Here is a 21,538-nt window from a genome sequence, read left to right on the forward strand (position 1 = left end):
AGGAAATTAGGATGGCCAAATAGAGAGGCTCTGTACTCGCTCCACCACAAAGAAGTACCATGACAACAAAGGAAGGACCATGTTTCCTTGAGATTGACTGAGGGGGAACTTCAGTAAAGAAGTGACAGGAGCACAGAGACGCAAAGCTGTGAGAGACAAAGAGAAACAAAGCATAGTGCTGCTCCTACATCAGCTTGTTTTACAAAAAGTTCTGTAACCTCCACCATCGTTGTGGACCAGCAGCTCTAACTGCAGTCCTCACTGCCTTTAAATCCAATCTAGAAAACGTGTATGAATGATTGCTTTGCTCAAGAAAAGACACGACACTGCCTCCCTTTGTCCTCAAAGCCCCAGACCTGAGTTGCTTTGGTACATCTGCTGCTAAAGTACATTCTTAGAGGACAAGAAAAAGTACTCTTACTACTAGAAGCTCCAAGTGCTGAAAACAGGGCACTTTACTGGGAAAAGAGCAGGCCCCTCTTCATCCTGCAGCTGCAGGACTTCTGGACATAAGCCCCAGAGCCGTGATCACTTGCTCTTCATGCAACTAAAGAGTTTCTCCTCGTCTTTTGGGGTTTCAGAATCAGCATCAGCTGATACACAAGCCCACTGGACCAGATACAAAAGCTTACCCTTCTGCATTTCTTGGCACAGGGTGCTGAGTGGCCAGGGCACAAGTCTGTGCACCACCCTTCCATGTCTTGTGGGAACAGAGAGCAGTCCCTACCGTGGTCTGCTGCTTTGGGACTATGGCTGTTGGTGTTACCATCTGTAGAGAAACTCACGGTCACCAATGGATACAAGAGGGCACTATCTTAACTCTTCTGGTTTAGATTGATGACTGCCAGTCCACAATCCCCAGCATTATCTGAACTAGAACTGTGACACCTAGGTAAGGACCCCACTGAATCACGTAGCTCTGGGACTGTGATTACTTGTTCCCCATGAAGTCTAGCAAGGCCCTATTTACATTCCTCTGCTACAGGCCTGTGCCTGCCATTGCACAATCCCCAGCATAATCTGTGATCAACATGTGGGATGTGGTAAATTACCCTGAGTACTACAGTTCTGAGACCTCGACTGAGACCTCCACGGAGCCACTTGAGTTCTCCCCACAGGTTCTGTTGAGTACTCTACCTGCCATTCACTGCTACAGACCCATGCCTGCCAGTCCACGATCTCCACCAAATCCTGGGCATGAAATATGGGAGAGGTCTTTTGTTTAGCATTCTGCAGCTTTTGGAGTGTTAATGTTGGCTCTGTAAGTCCCAGGAACACCAGCACTTCCTCTGTGGAATGTGAAAAAGTCTCTACATCCTTATAGTGCAGTAGGCTCATGCTTGTTAATACATAATCCCCAGCATAACCTACACGTATCCTATGGGAGCTGGGCAAGATAATCTTCCTGAACTGCAGCACTGGGACCATTACTATTAATATTATATTCTTCGGGGCCAGCACCACGGCACAGTAGGTTAATCCTCTGCCTGCAGTACTGGCATCCCATATGGGCACAGTCCTAGTCCTGGCTGCTCCTCTTCCAATCCAGCTCTCTGCTGTGGCCTGGGAAAGCAGGCCCCTGCACCCGCATGGGAGAAGCACCTGACACTTAGCTTTGGATTGGTGCAGCTCCAACCATCACAGTCATTTGGGGACTGAACCAACGGAAGGAAGACCTTTCTCTCTGTCTGTCCCTCTCACTGTCTGTAACTCTACCTCTCAAGTTAAATAAATAAAATATTTTAAAATATATTTATTATATTCTTTAGAGTCACCATCACCTACCTTATTAGAATCAGAGAATATTTGCATTCCATTGCTCCAGTCCCATATCTTCCAAGGCAAAATGCTCCCAGGACAACCTATATTTACTTCACAGGACTGTGGAAAAGTCTCTGACATCTGCCAGTGCTGAGACTGGACTTTTGGTGCTATAAGTTCTAGCATCACTCACACTCACCCAGCAGAAACTCAGTAAAGTCTGCATCATGAAATTAGAAGGCCACAGCTCTTGGTGCTACAATTCTTAGCATCACTCAGACTTACCTGTTAGGACAAGAGGACAGCCCCCTTTGTGTACTGTGGAATCAGGAACTAGATACTGTCATCACAAATATAAGTAGATTGACAATCTACTTACTCTATGGGACCTGAAGACACACATCTTTTAAGTCCATGCCTACTTCAAAGTCACACTGTTAACTCACTGAACTGCTGCAGACTAGACAACTCTGGCAAACTCACTCCGAGATAACACTTCTGGGCTCACTTAGAACCAAAGCCAAAGCAACTACCCAACTGACACCCTATGTTCCATATAGATACAGATTTTTCTCTAGTGAAACCTACTCCCCCTTTTGAAATACATAGATTGGTTGAATGGATAAAAAGCAACATTCAACTATATAGTATCTACAGGAAACTCACTTCAAATGTAAAGATAAACCGACATGAAAAGGAAGGGTTGGAAAAAAAGACACACAATGCAAATAGAAAACAAAGCCAAAACAGATAAAACAGACTTTAAATCATAAAATAAAAAAAAAAAAAAAAAAGGACAGTATATATTGTTAACAGGATCAATTAAGCACGATGATATAACAATCATAAATACATATGCATCCAAAGGAGAAGGATCCAACATGGGAAGCGGGATACACAGCAGACTCATAGAATGGCAGATGTCCTAAACAACACTCTGGCCTCAGAATCAGCCCTTAAGGCATTCGGATCTGGCTGAAGAGCCCATGAGAGTATTGTAGGCATGGAAAGCCAAGATACCATCGAAAAAAAAAAAAAGACCTAAATGAAAGATCTCTGTGAGTGAGATCCCAGTGGAAAGAATGGGGCCATCAAAGAAGGAGGTACCTTTCTCTGAAGGGAGGAGAGAACTTCCACTTTGACTATGATCCTGTCTGAATAAGATCGAAGTCGGCTAACTCAAAAGGCTTCCATAGCTTTGGCAACTCATGACTAGAGCCTAGGGAGATTACTGACGCCATGAACAGGAGTGTCAAATTGTTAAGTCAGCAACAGGAGTCACTGTGTACTTACACCCCATGTGGGATCTGTCCTTAATGTGTTGTCCAATGTGAAGTAATGCTATAACTAGTACTCAAACAGTATTTTACACTTTATGTTCTGTGTGGGTGCAAACTGATGAAATCTTTACTTAATATATACTAAATGGATCTTCTGTGTATAAAGATAATTGGAAATGAAAAAAAACAACCTGGTGTTAAATTGGAAATGGAATAGAAAATTAATTTTTAAAAAATATTATGTAGGACCTCTGTCTTTAATGTGCTGTACATTGTTATTTAATGCTATAACTAGTACTCCAACGGTAGTTTTTTCACTTTGTGTTGCTTTATGGGGCAAACTGTTGAAATCTTTACCTAATATATACTAAACTGATCTTCTGTATATAAAGAGAATTGAAAATGAATCTTGATGTGAATGGAAGGGGAGAGGGAGCGGGAAAGGGGAGGGTTGCGGGTGGGAGGGAAGTTATGGGAGGGGGGAAGCCATTGTAACCCATAAACTGTACTTTGGAAATTTATATTCATTAAATAAAAGATTAATAAATGAAAAAAAAAAGAAAAAAAATATAGATTTCAAATAAACAATTTAATGATACATCTCAAAGACTTAGCATAGTAAGAGCAAGTGAAACCCAAAATTAGCAGGAAGCAAGACAAAATAAGAATTAGAGAATAAATAAATACTAAAAAATGAAAAAAGCAACAAAATGAAATGCTGTTTTTGACAGCTTTTTAACAGAGTTGTAAGCTAGACTAACAAAAAAAACCACACTAATAAATAAAATTAGATGAAAAATGAGATATTGAAATTGGTGCCACATAAATACATAAGATTATAATAAAGTACTACTGGAAAATCTTTGAGATCTTTGAGAAATGGATAAATTCCTTGGATACATATAGCCTACCATGATTAAACCAGGAAAATATAGAAAATCTAAACAGACCAGTAACAAGTGATGAGATTAAAATAGCAATGTGAAATCTTCCATCAAAAACTCCAGGACCTGATGGCTTTATTTTCCAATTTTTAAATTTATATTAGGCAAACAAATTTCACGTATTTCATATATACAGATTTAGGACTATAGTGACACTTCCCACCTTACCGTTCCCTTCTGTCCATTCTCCATCCCTGCCTCCTCTTTCCTTTTTTATTCTTTCTTTTAATATTTACAATGACATATCTTATTTTATAATCATAAGCTTAACCCTCCACTAATTAAACAATTCAAAAAACAGTAAGAAGAAAACAACACTATTCCTTAACAGAATAGACAAGGGTTGTAAACAATAATCAAATGTCAAGATGTCAATTTCTCTCATATACATTACATTTTTTGTACCCTATTAGTTACCACAGATCAGGGAAAACATCTGATTTTTTTATGGGGCTGGCTTATTTCACTAAGTATAATAATTTTTAATTACATCTATTTTGTTGCAAAAGACAGGATTTTATTCTTTTTATGGCTAAGTAGTATTCCATAGAGTATATATAACACGTTTTCTTTATCCACTTATCAACTGATGAACATCCGGGTTGATTCCATATCTTAGTTATTGTGAATTGAGCTGCAATAAACATGGGAATACAAATAAATCTTTCATATGATGATTTCATTTTTTTGAGTAAATTCTCATGAATGGGATGGCAGGGTCATTTGGTAGACCTATTTTCAAACTTCTGAGGACTCTGCGTACTGTTTTCCAAAATAGCTGTACTACAACCTGAATTCTAGAAAACTTTTAAAGAGGAAATGACTCCCATACTTCTCATATTACTTCAAAGTATTGAAAAGCATGGAAATCTGCCACACTTTTTTTAGAAGGCTGGATATACTCTGATATCAAAACCAAACAAGGCCACAACTCAGACCAGTACCTTTGATGAACACAGCTGCAAATATTCTCAAGAATATTAGCAAACTGAGTCCAACACTATACAGAAAAGATCACACATCACAATCAAATAAGTTTTATCCCAAGAATGTATAGTTTGACATCCACAAATCAAAATATATAATAAAGCACATCAACAAAATGAAGAACTAAAACCATATGACCATTACGATAGATGTAAAGCATTTGGTAAGATTCAACATCCCTTCATGGTAAACACCTCCAACAAATTAAGTAAACAAGGAGCAAATCTCAAAAATTATAAAGGTTGGCCTGCGCCGTGGCTTAACAGGCTAATCCTCCGCCTTGCGGCACCGGCACACCGGGTTCTAGTCCCGGTTGAGGTGCCAGATTCTATCCCGGTTGCCCCTCTTCCAGGCCAGCTCTCTGCTATGGCCCGGGAAGGCAGTGGAGGATGGCCCAAGTCCTAGGGTCCTGCACTTGCATGGGAGACCAGGAGAAGCACCTGGCTCCTGGCTTCGGATCAGCGTGATGCGCCGGCCGCAGCGGCCATTGGAGGGTGAACCAACAGCAAAAAGGAAGACCTTTCTCTCTGTCTCTCTCTCTCACTATCCACTCTACCTGTCAAAAAAAAAAAAAAAAAAAAAGAAAAGAAAAAAGAAAAAAAAAATCATAAAGGTTACATATGACAAACCTACAGTCAATATCATACTGAGTAGAGAAAAGCTGAAAGCATTTCCTCTCTGAAACAAGAAAATCTCTCAATATAACATTGGAAGTACTAGCAGGAGCAATTAGAATTAGGGAAGAGAAAGAAAGGGCATCAAAACTGAAAAGGAGGAAGACAAAATATCCATGTTTGAAGATGATATTTTACATACAAAAAAACCTAACCACTACACCAAAAAGCTGTTAAACCTGGTAAATAATTAAGTAAAGTCTTAGGTTACAAAATCAACATTCAAGAAAAAGTAGCATTTTTATATACAAATAATAAATTCGCTGAAAGGAAAAATCAAGAATGCCAATCACAAAAAAAAGCTTAAAAATTACATATTCAAGAATAAATTGAATCAAATAAGTGAATGACCTCTACAATGAAAATTATAAAATATTGACTAAAAAATCATCAAGGAAGGTCAGTGCTGTGGCATTGCGGGTAAAACTGCTTCCTGCAGTGCTGGCATCCCATATGGCACTGGTTCAAGTCCCGGCTGCTTCTCTTCTGATCCAGCCCTCTGTTATGGCCTGGGAAAGCAGCAGAAGATGCTCCAAGGCCTTGGTCCTCTACACCTGCATGAGAGACCTAAAAGAAGTTCCTGGCTCCTGGCTTCAGATCAGTTCAGTTCTGCCCACTGCAGCCATGTGGGGATGAACCAGCAGATGGAAGACATCTCTCTCTCTCTCTCTCTCTGCTTCTGCCTCTTTATAAATAAATAAATGAATAAATCTTTCAAATAAATAAATCTTTAAAGATTAAAAAACATCAAGGACACATAGGTGACTGGGATTGTGACACAGAGCATAAAAACACCCACTGCAACACCAGCATCCCATTTCAAAATGTTGGTTTCTCTTGGCTGCTCTGCTTCCTCTCCAGCTCCCTGATAATGTGCCTGGGAAAGCAGCAAAAAAATGGCCAAAGTTATTTAGGCCCTTTCCATCCACATGGGAGACCCAGATCTAATTCCAGACTCCTGCCTTCATTCTGGCCCACCCCCAAGCATTGTGGCCATTTAAGGAGTGAACCAACAGATGAAAGATTCCCTCTCTCTCTTTTCCTTTCTTTCTCTTTTGTCCTCTTTTTGCCTTTCTCTTTCTATGTCTGCCTTTCAAATAATTTTTTTTTAAATTGAAAAGGGATGCACAAAAAAATGATTTCATGTTCGTGAATCTGAATAATTAATGTCATTAAATGTCCATATCATATAAAGCAATATATAATGAGGTCCTTTCCAAACACCAACACCATTATTTACAGAATTAGCAAAAATAATCCTAAAATTAATATGGAACTACAAAAGACCCAGAGTAGGCAAAGTGATTCTGAAACAAAATCAAGTTGGAGACATCACAATAACTGACTTCATAGTACAGGATAACACTATACTAATTAAAATAGAATGGTGCTGCCATAGAAATGGACACATGAATAAAGAGAACAGAATAGAGATCCATGAAATTAATTCACATACATATAACCAACTGGCATTTGACTATGGTGCCAGGAATACATTGGAAATAGAACAGTATTTTCAACAAATGGTGCTGCCAAAACTGGATATACATATGTAGAAAAATAAAATTAGACCTCTGCCTCTCACTAAATGGAAAAAATATCATTTCAAGATAGATCAAAGAACTAAAGGTAAGATCTGCAATGGTGAAATTGATGGAAGAAGGCTGGCGCCGTGGCTCACTTGGCTAATCCTCCGCCTGTGGCGCCGGCACCCTGGGTTCTAGTCCTGGTTGGGGTGCCGGGTACTAGTCCCGGTTGCTCCTCTTCCAGTCCAGCTCTCTGCTGTGGCCAAGGAGGGCAGCAGAGGGTGGCTCAGGTGCTTGGGTCCCTGCACCTGCATGGGAGACTGGGAGGAAGCACCCAGCTCCTGGCTTTGGATCAGCGCAGCGCCGGCCATAGCGGCCATTAGGGGAGTGAACCAATGGAAGGAAGACCTTTCTCTCTCTCACTGTCTAGAACTCTACCTGTCAAATAAAAAAAAAAGAAATTGATGGAAGAAAGCAGGGAAAACAATTATAGGCATTGGTGTAGCCAATAATTTTTTGGATAAGACTCCCAAAAGTCACAGGCAGCGTTTTCTCATGTGACTGTCATTTGCATTTCATCCTTTGAAAAATGCCTATTCATGTCATTTGCCAATTTATTAACTGGATTGTTTGTTTTATTATTGAATTCCTTTATTTTTCATCCTTTATCAGTTGCATAATTTACAAATATTTTCTTCCATTCTGTCAGTAGCCTTTGCACTTTGAGTTTCCTCTGCAGTGCAGACGCTTCTTAGCTTGATGTAATCCCATTTGTCTATTTTGCTTTTATTTCTTGTGCTTCTGGGGTTCGTTCTAAGAACTCTTTGCTTATGCCAATGTCTTCCAGAATTTTCCTGATGTTTCTCCAAGGAATTTGATGATATAAGGTCATAGATTTAGATCCTTTATCCACTGTGAGTAGATTTTTGTATGAGGTGTAAGTTGGGGGTATTGTTTCATATTTCTGCATGGGTAGATTCCATTTTCCCAGCATCACTTGGTGAAAAGATTATCCTTTCTCCAGGGATTTTTAGTTCATCTGTCAAAGATCAGTTTGTTTTAGATGTGTGGATTAATTTCTGGGGTTTCTACTCTGTTACATTAGTCTACATGTATCATTTTTTGTCCCAGTGTCAGGCTGTTTTAATTATAACAGTCCTGTAGTATGTCTTAAAATCTGGTATTGTGATGCCTATGGTTTTGTTTTTGTTGCTTAAGGTTGCTTAGCTATTTAAGGTGTCTTTTGTTTCCATGTGAATTTTAGGATTTTTTTTTACATCTGAGAAGAATGTCCTTGGTATTTCCATTGGGATTGCATAGAATCTATAAATTGCTTTGAGCATATGAACATTTTGATTATATTAATTCTTCCAATTCAACAACATGGAAGATAATTTTATGTTTTATTTCTTTCAATAATGTTTTGTGATTTTCATTGTAGAGATATTTCACATGCTTGGTTACATTTATTCCTAGGGATTTAACATTTTTGTAGCTATTGAAAATGGGACTGATCCTACAAGTTCTTTCTCAGCCCCAGCAAAGGCTATTGATTTTTGTGTGTTGATTTTATATGCTGCAACTTTACCAAACTTTCTTGTGAATTCCCCTTGTGTCTTAGTGGAGTCTTTCAGTTCCCCTATATATTGGGTCAAGTCATTTGCAAATACGGATAATTTGGTTTCATTGTTTCTAATTTGTATCTCTTTGATATCTTGTTCTTGCCTAATGGCTCTCCCTAAAACTTCCAGAACTACATTAAATAGATGGTGAGAGTAGACATCATGTCTGGTTCCAGATGTTAGTGGAATGTTTCCAACTTTTCCCCATTCAACAAGATGCTGGCTGCGGGTTTGTCATAAATTGCCTTTAATATGTGGAGGAATGTTCCTTCTATATACAATTTGCTTAAGGTTTTTATCATGAAAGATGTTGTATTTTATCAAATGATTTCTCTACACCTACTGTAGTAATAACAGGGTTTTTAATTTTTGATTTGTTAATGTAATATATCACATTTACTTGTTTGTGTATGTTGAATGATCTCTGCATAACAGAGGTAAATCCCAATTGGTTTGGGTGAATGATCTTTCTTAAGTATTGTTAGATTTGATTAGCTAACATCTTGTTCAGGATTTTTGCATCTATGTTCATCAGAGATATTGGTCTATGGTTCCCTTTCTTTTTGTATCTTTCTCTGGATTTGGAATTAAGGTAATGCTGGCCTCATAGAAGGAAGTTTGGGAGGATTTCCTCTATTTCAACATTTTGAATAGCTTCAGAAGAATTCAAATTAGTTTTTCTTTGAGAGTATGGTAGCACTCAGCAGTGATGTCATCTGGTCCTGGGCTTTTCTTTGTTGGGAAGATCTTTATTATGGATTCAATTGCTCTATAACTCTGCCTTTCAAATAAATAAATAGTTCTTTAAAAAAGAAGTAAGTTGTTGAACTAATCACAAAACCACCACCAAAATTGAGATTTTAAGATGGGTTTGCATTTCCCTTATGTGTTTACTTGATGCCTAAAATATGAGAAAGCATTACAATTAGTTGTAAATAAATACAAGTGCTTATGAGATCACTAGCAGTGTTGTAACTACTGGGCAATAGTTTTTCCAGATCTTTTGTTGTTTGTAAGGTAATACAGCTTTTACATAGAGCTGCATATTTCTGTATGAGTGCATGCTTCTGGCCGACAGTGACATTCCTGGAGTACACTAAGTCATGTGATGATAGATAAAGCCATGATCGAGGCTGGGGTTATACAATGACTGAGGCTACCTTGAGGGGACAGACTGAGAGCCCTTCAGAGAGGACGTCCTGTGATTTACATCAGATCCTGTAAGCCATTAATTTTGAATTACTGAGAAGACAAAAAGGTATGAATATGAACAACTCAGGTCTGTGTTACAGGGAAAGGTAACATATCTCTGACTGAACCATCCAGGAAAGTCCCCAAGCAGGACTTCCATTTGTCTATTTCCACAAATATTTCTACAGCTGGAAATTACTTTTTGAACTATAACGATAAAACATAAACATATACAATCAGCATAAACACACACACACACACGTGTCTATATTAGAGTTCAGTTTATTCCTTTGTTTCCATCACTTTTTAAAGTCACAGTTTAAGCATGTGGTCACAGTATATTCAAATATAAAAGTATCAAGTCTTCCCTCCAAGTAGAAAATGCAGGTAGGTTAAAGAAGAAAATTCATAACAAAAATATCTTACATATGGATACCACTTTACAAAAGCTTTCATTCTCATTATCCCATTTGATCATTATAACAGACTTTTCAGTAAACTATTTGCCCATTTTTCAATTTATAGTAAGATGAAGCTCAGATTCATGTTCAATATTATATACAAGGTATAGTATCACAACTGAAATCTATAAACTCACAACATAAAACCACAATTCTTTTCAAATAGATACTTGATCCTGATGATCTATATATTTGCCACACCACACACACCTGTTTATTCATGTTTATCTATCTATCTATCTCATAAATACATAGTTAACCATATTTTATGAAGTTTGAGGTTTTTTTCAGGGTATCAGTGGTGCTTCTACTTATCCATTATAGGTTAAAAAATGCATTCCTATTTTGTTGGACTCATACTCCTTGACCTACAGAGACTATGCCCCTCAGGACTAGAAATCTCTCCTCTCCTCAGTCACTTTGATGAATTCAGCCCACCAGTGTTATGCAGAAAATTTAAATACAAGTCTTTAATTTAGCAGATCCACCCACAAGGTTCCAGAAGCTTAAGTCAGCATGAGTCTTTGCGAAAATATCACCCTGGAAAAAATAGTACATGTGAGAAAAACACTGTGAATTTAGAAGCATTTGTTTTACAAACTACAGATGCAGAGTGAAAGAAAATGACATCTCGCTTTGATATTAAGCATCCCTCCATAACACATCCATCTGCAAAATGTTTTGCAGTCACTTACCCGCTAAACCTCACCGCACACAGATTTGCACATGAGGCACAATACAGCTGACCCCGCTTTACAGATGGAGAAGATAGAAACGCAGGGAGAGTAAGTAAATTTCTCAAAGTTTCCAATCAGTTTTCAGGCAGCTGCCCTTGGTTAGAAGTGAACTGAGTGAGCCACACTGGTCTTTATTAAGGTTGGAAAAAGGAAATTGTATCAGCTCCAGTGTTTTCTTTTTAGGAGATGGTTGTTGGCTGAGATCAATTTAAAAGGACAGTTGGGAGACTTGTCTTAAAGTCATTTTTGTGTAAAACCATAGTCACTAATTAGATTTTATGTTTATCTGGGAAAGCTGGAGAGGAAGACAGTTCTTTGGTAATGTCAATGACTTGAAACTGGTATGAAAAAACAGAACTAAGTGACCACTCAGAGGAGCAAAGCAGTTTGTAAAGGAGAAAGCCCTAAGCAGAGAAAAGGAAGATTAGGGGAGGAATTTGGCCTAACAGTTAAGATGCTGGTCTGGATGCCCACATCCCATATCAAAAGGCCTGGATTTAAGTCCTGGCTCTGTTCTCAATTACAGTTTCCTAATACACACCCAAGGAGGTAGCTGTGATGACCTGTATAGCTGGGTCCCTTCTACCCACATGAGAGATCTGGACTGCATTCCTGGCTCCTGGCTTTGGGCTGGCACAGCCCTACCAAACATCCTGCAAACATCAGGAGTGGAGGAGCTAATGGGAGCTTTATGTGTTTGTCTTTCTCTCCGTCTCTCAAATAAATTAATAAATAATTTTTTAAAAAATTAAAAATGAAAGAGAGAAACGGAAGATTCAGTCTTGTCATGGTCCTATTTTCTTAGGTGCCTTTCCTTGTTGCTCTGAGCTTCAGTGATCTCATCTTTAAATAAAGGGGATAGGCTAGACCAGTCATTCTCCAAGCACGATTCTCAGGGCAGCATTGTCAACATGACCTGGTAACTTGTTAGAAATGCAAACTCTCAGAGCCTACCATTTACCTGTTAAATCAGAAATGCAAGGGTGGGGCCAGCAGTCCTTTTTTAAAGTCTTTTAGGTGATTTGGGATCTAGTGGACTAAACTTCCTCTAAAGGCCTATTAGGTTGATGAATATTGGTGATCGTATTATGGAACAGTGGGCTAAGCTGCTGCAACACAACGCCAACATCCTGTGTGAGCACTAGTTCATGTACTGGCTGCTCCACTTTTGATTCAGTTTCCCAATAATGCGCCTGGGAAAGCAGTGGAAGTGGAAGATGGTCCAAGAACTGGGGTCTATGCCACCGTGTGGGAGGCTTGGATGAGGTTCTGGGCCCCTGCCTTTGGCCTGGGTCCAGCCCCAGCCATTGGCCATTTGGAGAATGAACCAGCCAAGCAAGGTTCATCCCTCTCTTCTGTCTCCTTCTCTCCTCTTTTCTGTCTCTGTCTCTCTGTAATTTGCCTTTCAAAATAAACAGAATAAATATTTTAACAAGATGATGAATATTATCTTTTCAGGTAATTTAAAAGAAATGTTTGCCTTTTATTGGCTCACTTTAATGCTTTGTGAAGAAAGCAGGTTTTAATTTCAATTTTAATGGCAGAGAATCTGAACCATTGGCTTACAGAAACTATGGGAATCAGGATGTGACATAAAATGAAAAGTACTTTTCTTTCTGCAACTCACAATTTAGAACTACAATTGATAGAAACAGAGAATCATTAGACATGGAACTTAGAGCTCTTCTTTCATTTAGTTAGTGACCTTAACAAGATAGCACCTGGTTGTGCGTTACAGCCTCCAGATAACATACAGGCTTAATGTTAATTACTGGATTCTACCTCTCCAAAATATAAGAAAATACATGAAATAATAGAAAGCAAAATTCTTACAGTTCTTCGAGAGCCAGGATATAATTTTAAAGCATTTTAAGATACAGATCTTTAAATGAGGTGTAAGTCAGTATCTTTGAAATTCCCTTGTTTGGTCAAACACATATCAGGACATGCAGGTGATGGGGAAAAATGCTTCTTAAATCAGTCTATTCAGATTTCTCTGGGAGATATAAGGATGACTAGTGTTCTATTCTAGGTGGTACTATAAGAACACAACAAATTGTATTTTGAGCAGAGTAGAGTAACCAGGCTTGGGGATATTCCAAATTTAGTCGGAAGAATAACAGTAAAAGAAACAGCAGAAGTTTAATGCAAAGAATAAAACAAACTGTTGCAATCTTCATATAGCTGAAGAGCAGCAGGATGTCTGTCTATCTATCTAGAAGGAATAGATGACATGGTGGATAAAAATGGCAGGTACGAAGGTTCTGGCTCTTTTTCAGCAGAGTGAATTTCCTGCCAACAAAGTTTGTACAGATTGAGCAGATTCAGGAGATAGATAGCTTAAAATGTTAAATAGAAATGTTGGTGGTTAAGTCGAAGAAAAGGAGAATTTAGGAGGTTCTGTTATATGCTTTTCAACTTTACATTCTGCTTCTGTGCCCAATCTATTCTCTGTGGTTTTCTGCCCTAGGTGGTGTCCTCAAAACTCGATATCCCTATTGTGTCATACGGACATTTTTGCTTTTCTACTTTGGGTAGGGTTTGCAAAATAGTATGTCCAGGTGAGAAGCTGCAGGGGAGAGCACTGTGTATGTTTATTCTACTCCTACCTCTGCTTCCCTACATCTGCAAGGGTCAGAAAATGGCAATTCCTGCTACATGATCCCTCTAGCAAACTCCACTTCTTGTCAGATCACAATAGCATCATTTCTTTCCTGTGCCCCTGAGAACCTGCATTGGAAACCACCTTACATGTTCCTATTTATAGGCTACTCCATTCCTCACTGGTCATGCTGACATTGCCCAAATGGTTTATAAGCAGTTAATAAACTCTTCTCCGTTACCATATGGTATGTGATCTGATGATCCGATCAGGTGCCTCAGATAAGTAGTTCCTAATCTTTAAAGCACATTGCATCAGAACGTCTTGTAAAGTACAAGTTACTGGTTTTGCTTTCATAATTTCTAATGCAATGGATCTGTGATAGAGCCCAAGGACTTGCATTTCTAACAAGTTCCCAGGTGGTGGTGATGCTATTGGTCCAGGGACCACATTTTGAGAATTGCTGCCTCATAGTGATTCCTAGTCAGGGCTGCACATCAAAATTGCTTCACAAGGTACAAAAAGTTACCGATTCTTGAAATCTTTGCTGGATGTACTGAAACAGAGCCTTAAAGTTAGGAGGATTAGAATATGTCATTCTTAGAGTTTCCCAGGTGATACTGATGAAGTTCAGTACCCATGCTCTCTAATATAAGACATGAGTTCTTTAACTGACATCTTACTACTAAGCCAGATGCCTGCTCCAGACACTGATTTTAACAAACGAATTATTGAAGAGAATCTTGAAGTGAGCTGGATGGCCTCCTAGTCCCTTCTGTCTCTGAGATGTTGGGAACACAAGATGCTTGTCATTCCCCACTTTGAAGCCTGAGGTAAGGAGGCTCAGACAGACACTGCCTGGAAAAGAGACAGGATGCTTGTTCTTCTTCCTCCAAGACCCACTTCAGCACCTCTCAATTTGAAAAGGAGTGGCTTTTTGAATACAGTAAGGGGATGTGAAGATCTCCTTTTGAGTGAGTGCATCTATCATAATACATTGTGTTCTCAGAACTGACTTCTATAGAAGGTGTTAAGCTCTATGAGGATAGGAATTCAGTTTTACCATTTTTGCATCAGCCAAAGTTGGCACTTGGCATATCTTTGCATCACCAGAACATGGAACACAGTCTGGCACAAAGTGGGAACAGGATGAAAGGCAGCTGAATAAATAAATGAAATGATGCAGTGAATTAATACAAGTTGTTCTTCCTCATCTTCTCTATGATGTCAACAAAAAAAAGATAAACCTTTATTTTGCACTCAGATACATTATTTTTATTTATTTACTTGTAGGCATGGAAGCATACAGATAGCTCCATCTGCTCACTCCTCCAAACCTCACTATGGCCTGGGCTGGAGCAGCCTGAACCTGGATAGCGAGATTTTAATCCAGGTCTCCTATGTGGGTGGCAGGGGCCCTAGTACTTGAACATTCACCTGCTGTCTGCAAGGTCCAAATCAGCTGGAAGCTGGAATCATGAACTAAGCCAGGACTCAAACACAGATACTCCAATATAAGACACAGGTACATTAACTGGAGTTTTACCACTAAGCCAAATGCCCGCCCCAGACACTGATTTTAACAATAAATTTACCAATGCTGAGGAACTTAAAGTGAGTTGTATGGCCTCCTAAATCTTTTCCATTTCTTAATTTTTTAGTTCAACAAGCAATCGAAAGAAATCAATCTCCCAATGACTGATAGTTTTGACAACTGCTGTTCTCAGGATGTCAATGTATAATCTGTTATTCCACTTACCAATTTAAAACCGAACAGAGACATATGCACTGTCAGTCTTACTCCTCAGATCTTGCTCATGGCCCCCACTTTCCCCTCCTGCCCTGTTTTATCCTTTTCCTCCCTCATGTCAGTGAGTTGTCTTTAAGTTCTGAGCAATTCCCAAGCTCTTCTGCCTGGAGCTAGAAGCTGGATTACGCCTCATCTTCTTTGAGTGTTATTACAACAGTTGAACAGTGGAGTCTCAAGTTTTGAAAACTAATAGGGCACCATAAATTTGAAGCTGTTCAAATAATAAATGAATCTTTTCTCTATGCTTAGCCAAGGGAAGGGAATATTAAAGTGAATAAGAGTAATAATAAAAAGTGAGTTAGTAGCATGGGTATAATTAAACTGAATAGCTCACCCACAAAAAATAAAGCTTGAACACTGACTTCCTCTGGGACACACCCCACTGCACCCAGACCTCGCCTGAGAAAGGTATGCACAGCTTGTCTCCCTAATGTAAAGCAAACACCTACACTCATGTTGCCATCCACAATAGAGAGATGAGTTTGGCTGCCTGGATCAGAAACTCTTCCAGGCCTTGGAAACCAAAAAAACTCTTTTTCCTATCGCCAGTGTTTACAGGATGTCAAACATGCAACTGAATCGTTAGAAACACTAACTGTACAAAGACCTGATGCACAGCTACTTTACTTGTATTCAATGTTGTTAGTACATTTTCTTTTTCTAAAAAAAATAATAATTTCCTTGGGTGGGAGGGTGCAGAGAACACTATCATCCACAGGTTCATTTCTGAAACACCTGTGAAGCCCCAGACCAGGCCACAGACAGAAGTCAGGAGCCAGGAACCCAGTCCAGGTCTCCCAGGTGGCAGGCAGGAACCAACTACTTGACCTGTTGCTCCTGCCTCCCAGGCTCACCTTAGCAAAAGGCTAGAATCAGCAACAGAGCTGGGGCATCAAACCCAGGCACTCTGATATGGGACATGGGAACCTTAACCATTAGGCCAAATACCAACCACTTTCATCTGCACCAGGTAGGGATATTTTGAGCCCAAAAGGTGCTTGCAGACAGCTGGAGGGCCCTTCGTGCCAGAATATTCATTAGAAAGTCTAAGCTCTGAGGCAGCTCAGTCACTAAGGGTGGGGCTGCCACCATCTTCACTTTCTCCCCTGGAGCCATTTTAAACCTCATGAAGAACCAGTTACCCAGACTAAGTTACACCTCCCTTCTTTCTCAAGAACTCTGGGTCCCAGTCACTCTTAGGATAAGGATTAGGAAGAATTTCCTCATTATTCTTTAAAAGTTGAGCAGATCTCTAGGTTTATAAGTTGGAAACTGTATATTTATGTAACCATTTTCCTTCAAAGAGTCTATTCACAGAGCTATAAAAGTCTCCAAATGTCCCTTTAGATGGCTGGTAGACTTGACAAACAGAGAGAGGACAGTATTTGTGTGAAAGCTAAAATCACATTTAGAAAAAATTTTATTCATTAATTTTATTTATTTGAGAGGAAGAGAGAAAGATAAGGAGAGAGAGAAAGAGAATCCCTCACAACTGCTACTTTACTCACTAATAGCCAGGTTAACAGCCTCGGCTTGACGAGGCTGAAGTTGAGAGCCTAGAACTCAGTTCAGGTCTCCCATGTGGGTGGCAGAAACATAATCAGGTACTTCACAAGGTGTGCATCAGTAGAAAGCTGGAATAGAGATTGGAGCTGGCACTTGAACCCAGATATTGCAAGCAGCATCTTAACCCCTATGCCAAATACTTGTCCCAAACTGAACTTTTTATACTTGTATTAGAAGTATTTTCTCTTGTGCTATGCATGACATCTACAGGCTTGATGAATTCTGAAAATATTAAGCCTAAAACAATATTAATATCTTACGTAGAGTCTTCCTTACCATCTGAGTTTGAGAGTTCTTTTGCCTTCTGTCATTCCATGTTTCTTTGTAGATATGTTGAAGCAAGGATACTAGAAGTGCCTTTAGGCCCTCATGTTCTTTGTTGTTGTTCTCTCAATGACTGATGATTATCAAAGTGATGATTCCCTACATTAGTGTGAATAATCAAGAGTTAAGCAAGTATATTTATGTATATAGAATAATTATGCATGTATTACACATATAAGATCAACTCTAAGAGCATATGGAGCTATTGTCTGAACATTTATATCATGTTTACACAATAATGCAATTTTATATTATTATTTATTTCATATTTTAGGGCAAATGAGTAGATATCGTAGACTGGGAATTTTAAGTCCTAGTTTTTCACTCAATTTTGTCATTTAATTTTACTATAAAACCATGGGCAAATCACTAAACTTCCCTGAGCCTCAGTAACTTCATCTGTGAAACTGGATCAAATGGCAGGATAGGGAAGGAGCAGATATTTTATATTATGTTTCTTCTAAGAGTTTTTCTACTTGAACCATTCAGTGAGAGGAATCTGACAAAACTGTCTAGACATTCATATTTTTTATAGGGAAATATACAGGCTATGTGGACACAGAGGCAAAAAAATTAATAAAATGATATAGAAAAAATAGATAAGAGGATAAAAGTTCTAGAGAGTTCCCTGTGTTGGTAAAGATATGTGTTGGGTAGCAAAAGAGGAATAGCATGGATGGAGACAACACAAAGCCAAGAGTTACTGTCAATCCTTTCTTTGAGCACTTTTGCTTCTCTCTTCCTGTACTCTGAATCTGTTTCCCTTCAAAATCAAAGAGTCCCTGGACAGTCACAGCTCATATTCTTTATAGAAACATAGCAACAGTCCAGAAAGCAACATTCACATTTGTGCGTGTGTGTGCATATAAAAATCAACTGTACAAACTCCTAATTGCAACCAAATTAATTCACATAAAATTCATTCCTATTACAGTAACTAACTTTATCTAAATTATTTACCTCTAGACATTGTGTTATGATTTTACAATGCTGAAAGGAATCTTTTAATAATCATTAAAATATGCTAAGATGGTAGAGGTCATTACCAAAAATTATTCTACTTATTAATGAACATCACATAGAATCAATAAAAATAAAATATGTCCTTGTTTCTAGGCTTTAAACACAAACACATACTGATAAACTGAGAGCTCTAGGCACAGTGTCAAAATCACCACAAATTATTGCCAAAGTCGCACACTTTTTGACACACATCTCCTACTTGAACCATAAAGAAGTGAGGACACAAATAGACAGAGTCCATTAGAGAACTGTCATCATCAGGCTATGCTAACTTATTTAAAACAGACAGAATGCTCTTTACCATTTGACTAAGTTACCTTTCCAATATAGAAGTCACATGTTGTGAGGAGATGTCCTTAAGGCAGTAAGGTGTGGCAGTATGCTCTACTTTGACACTTTTTTCCATCTCTATCAACAATAGACACACTCCTTGTGGCAAACTGGTTTGGTGCAAAAAGCAATAGAGTCAACACCCTGTGTTTGGAGAGCCAACTGCCACAGGTTACCTGATTTACTATGTGAATAACATGGCAAAAAATTAGATAATAATAGCAAAATTTACTATGCATAGGCATTTCAATCAACCATGAGTCAACATGTGTGGTCAAAAAAGTAACCTATTTGTTTAACGACCATAAGGAAGTTGCTTCCATTTTTAAGGTTTCAAAAAGACTGAACCAGATCAATGGTGTTTGACATCAGCTCTCATTGGTTTGAGAACGATTGAATGACCAACCCCTACCCCACACCAGTAAATTAGAATCCCTAGTGGTAGGGCCTGGACCTGTGTTTTATATGAAAGCTCCTTAAATGATTCTGATGTGCATCTAAGTTTTTAGAAGCACAGGGGCCTTCTGAAAGCAAGCAGGGGAGGGCATAAATAACAAGAGAGAATTGATCTTAATGTTAACTTTGAACTCTACAATATAAATAGGGAGGATGTGGGGAAGGGAAGGAGCATAGGTTGTATCCATCCACTGGGGTGATGTCCCACAATCTTGCCACTGTGCAGATGACAAACTGAAAAATCTAAAAACCAGTCTCATGAAATTACTGAACTTGTTTAAGGAAAATGAAGATTGCCATTTCCTGTGGAATTATTCAGATCCTAAAGCTTTTTTTAGTTTTCTGTGAGTGGGGATGCTTGTGAAATAATACACCACCCAACAAAATAAGCACCCCAAAACTGCCATTGCCTCATTCTGGCAACAAAAACTGTTTTCCCTTAGGCCTTGCTTCATAGGCTGGAGTTGCCATGGGAAGCAGGGCTTTATTGGGATGCCAGAACAAACAGGCTCTGAAACCACCCCAGCATAACTTATAGAGCTGCCTGTAAATCAAAGACAGCCCTAGGGTCAAAGCCACTTAGACACACACACACACACACATATGCATACTCCCTGAAAAATATTACAAAAGAGAAGGTGTGTCAGGGAAATCTAACTAAAATTACTGCACGTAAGTAATAATAACAGAAATTTATGTGCCCCTTTCATCCACAGTTCTCAAAAGAAACAGAATGTGCTAAGTTTACTCGTCTTTTGAAACCTTTCCAATGTTGTAAAGAATGAAAAAAGAGAGAGAGATTCTACATATAAAATCAGGTAAATGGAAGTGACTCTTAGGGGTCTTCTATTACTGTCTTCTGATTTCAGGCATGGTTATGAAAAACCAAGCCATTCTCCCGTTCCTCTTGGCAAAGTCAATACTAAAACATTCTAGCCAATGTCCTTCCTCCCATCCAACCCTGTATTTCTCTAGAGGACCTTCTACCAAAGCAGGATTTGAAGTCTCTCCTTTCATTACACTCAGAGACTAGTATGAAACTTTAGGCAGGTTAACTACTGTTAACCTGTCTACCTCTCCCTATTCTCAATTTAGTGTCACTTTACAAGAATGCTCATTTACCTACCAGAAAGTGAACTCCTTGAACCCTGGGGAGTAATACTTTATTATCTTTAGAAATCTGGATATCCAGATAATTTTGATCCTTAAAAAATGTTTCTATACCTACACTGTATTTTCTGAAACTAGTCTTTGAGCCCATATAATCTTTTCTACATTGTGCAAAAACGAGGAACAGCTGGTCACCATCTGCAGCTGGATTAGCTCACTAGATATCAGTTCTTTACACTTTTTTCTTTTTGGCAGTTTTTTTTTTTTTTTTTAATTTTCACAAGCTAAATTGAAATTTAAGATTAAATTTGGGATCCTTACAAAAAAATTTTAGAAAAAAATAACACTGCTTAACAGGGATTATTTTGTTGTTTACATGATGAGGACTTTTGCAGCAGAGAGGATCACCCTGCAATGAGATGCTACCTGGTTAGCACTGCCCTCATCTATTGGCTTCTCTTGTCACCAGCTTCTGTGATTTTCACCCCTACTTAAAATGTAGAGCTTGAGTCATGCTTAAAGCTCCAGTATGTAAGCAACTGGGATTTAGTTAACTACCCTGGGTTTTATTTCAAGGGTCTAACCTGACATTGTACCCTTGTGTTAATAACTAAGTTTCTGTCTTGTCCTTGACACTCTGTCACCACCATAACCTGTGTCCCTATCCACTGTCCTTAATTAACTTTCAATGTAACTTGCTTTTCCTACCAACTTCCCTAAGACTGCTTTCTTTTTGCTGGTTGGTTCTCAAATTCACATCCGCTAAATGATGTGGAGACCACATAGAATCCCTAAGGAAAGAGAATGGAAGCAAATTAACGGGGAAAACAACTTCAGATAATGTCTGGGTCAAATTGAAAATATGCTTTTATTACATCTATGTCTGGGTTTTGATTGCATATTAGCCAAGATATAGGTTAAGGGCTACTGCAATTTTCTGTAACTGTTTACTTTTTCCTTAAAGATTCCCTCAATAGTTTGTCTCTTCCTCCTACTTGTTCTTATTTAACGTCTCCAACTCAACAATAAAATAATTGTACAACGCAGCTATGATGTAGGAAAAAAGTACTTTGCACTAGTTGTCCAGTGAATTCCAATTTCTCTACTCATTGGAAGCTCAGAGAGGTGAAATAA

The 21,538-nt window shown here is 38.7% G+C and overlaps 1 protein-coding gene across 1 annotated transcript in view; it reads right to left on the bottom strand.

The window, feature by feature from the left end:
• Positions 1–10,835: 10,835 nt before the first annotated feature.
• The window catches only part of TPRG1 (tumor protein p63 regulated 1), a 410,917-nt gene continuing 400,214 nt past the window's right edge, over positions 10,836–21,538 (bottom strand). The window contains exons 6-7 of the transcript XR_009864483.1: positions 17,438–17,584; positions 10,836–10,986 (exon numbers count right to left, since the gene is read on the bottom strand). The gene's annotated coding sequence lies outside the window, so the exon portion shown is untranslated. The remainder of the gene's footprint in view (positions 10,987–17,437; positions 17,585–21,538) is intronic.

This window comes from Lepus europaeus, chromosome 2 (genome assembly GCF_033115175.1).
Source record: "Lepus europaeus isolate LE1 chromosome 2, mLepTim1.pri, whole genome shotgun sequence".
NCBI classification, from domain to species: domain Eukaryota; kingdom Metazoa; phylum Chordata; class Mammalia; order Lagomorpha; family Leporidae; genus Lepus; species Lepus europaeus.